Raw genomic sequence first — 1,768 nt, forward strand, 5'->3', positions numbered from 1 at the left:
TTATATGAAAAGGGAAAAATTATTTTCAAGGCCCTCATAGAACATGCTAGAAATTGAATAAAATGTTTAATCCTTTTGGCTTTTTTGTCTGAGTCAAAGTCCATAATAAAACTGATCTTTTACCATAGTTTTACATAGTGTTTTTACATACATTATCATACTCAACATTTCTGTTAGGTAAATGTCTTCTTCACATTATGTATATAACCTGAGGAAACTTCAGCAGCATGGAGAAGTCAAGGGGACTTGTCAGCATTCAAGAAGTGGTTGTTGGGACTTCCCTGGCGGTCCAGGGGTTAGCTTCCACTTCAGGGAACACACATTTGAACCCTGGTTGGGGAACTAAGATCTCACATGCCACAAGGCACAGCCAAAAAAAAAAAAGAAGTGGTTGTTGAGAGGCCAGTCCAACTAAAGACTTGACCATTCCCCAAATCATACTCACAGTTGTTTAACTACCCCCTTAAATATTGCATTGCGGTCTCTTATGACCAGAGATAGCTAACAGTTATCTCTCTAGCATGTCCCACAGACAATTCGTGTTGAGGTTCTTTGTGCATTACTATCCGATTGTCACAATCACCATATTAAGTAGGGATCCTTAGCTTCATTTTTAGAGGAAATGCTTGAGACACAGCAGGGAAGTAATGTGGTGAGCCTAATCTTGATCACTCAGACCCCCACTATCCATATCCATTGTACTGCCTCTCTGTCAAAAGCTCCAGAAAAGCACTAGTTTCTCAATTGATTGCTATTTCTCGATTTATTCAGTTACGTATTAAAGACACACTTGTGTTGAGTTGTTCTATGTGCTTTGGGGCATTAATAGAGGAAAACTGTAAAATAGAATCTGTTTTAAGAAGAGCTTGGATACTAGTAGGAGAAAATGGATGGTTTCCTCTTAGGAGATTCATCACATGGCCATGTGAAGTGGGCAAGGTACCTCAGCTATTCTGGGGTGGTGGGAGAGGCAGCTAGGGAAGACTGCCTTTAAATTCACAGAGCCAGGAGTTTCAATATTCATTTAGAGGGCATTTGAAAACTTCTGGAACAAAGAACCTTTAAGCTAATCCTTAGAAAAGGTAGGTAGAACTACAGATTTCCATAGACAGAATGAGCGTTGGAATATACAAGAGATGGCATGAGGAAAACCAGGCAGGAACACTCAAGAAATGTAGGATGGTAGGGGTAGAAAAAAGACTTAAAAGACTTCATTGATGCTAAGGACTCTTGATTGCTTTACTATGGGTTGGAATTTTATTAAGACTAAGGATCTGCTGAAGATTTTGCAATGTGACTGGACCTCACCCAAGTGGTATTTGAGGAAGAGAATCCTAAAGCAGAATTCAGAATAATTTGAGAGGAGACATTTTATGGAAGGGAACTCAGAAAAGCAGGAAGTAGTTGCCTTAAGAAGGTGCCCCATTTTTCAAATGTATTCTGTCCCATGTATTGGAGTATTAGGAAGAGTGTTGGGTGGAGGAGCGAGTTATTGTTTGGACTTGGCCATGTTGTGACAAGTCTCCAGGTGTGGGGAGGTGAGGTCATAACCAAACACTTGTACTTCAGGATGGACTTGGAGCCAGGGTGGGGACCCGTATCTAATCTTTGCCTTTCAGTGAAAAGGAATGTGAATTGTCACACAGGCCGCCAAAACAAGGCCAGCTAGCTGTTTGTCAGCTCCTTGAGCAGGTAAGAAGGCACTTTCCTTTCTAAAATACCAAAGGACTGACTTCTTATTTCAGAAGTTTGCATGTCCTTACATGGG

The sequence above is a fragment of the Capricornis sumatraensis genome, chromosome 17, assembly GCF_032405125.1.
Source record: "Capricornis sumatraensis isolate serow.1 chromosome 17, serow.2, whole genome shotgun sequence".
NCBI classification, from domain to species: domain Eukaryota; kingdom Metazoa; phylum Chordata; class Mammalia; order Artiodactyla; family Bovidae; genus Capricornis; species Capricornis sumatraensis.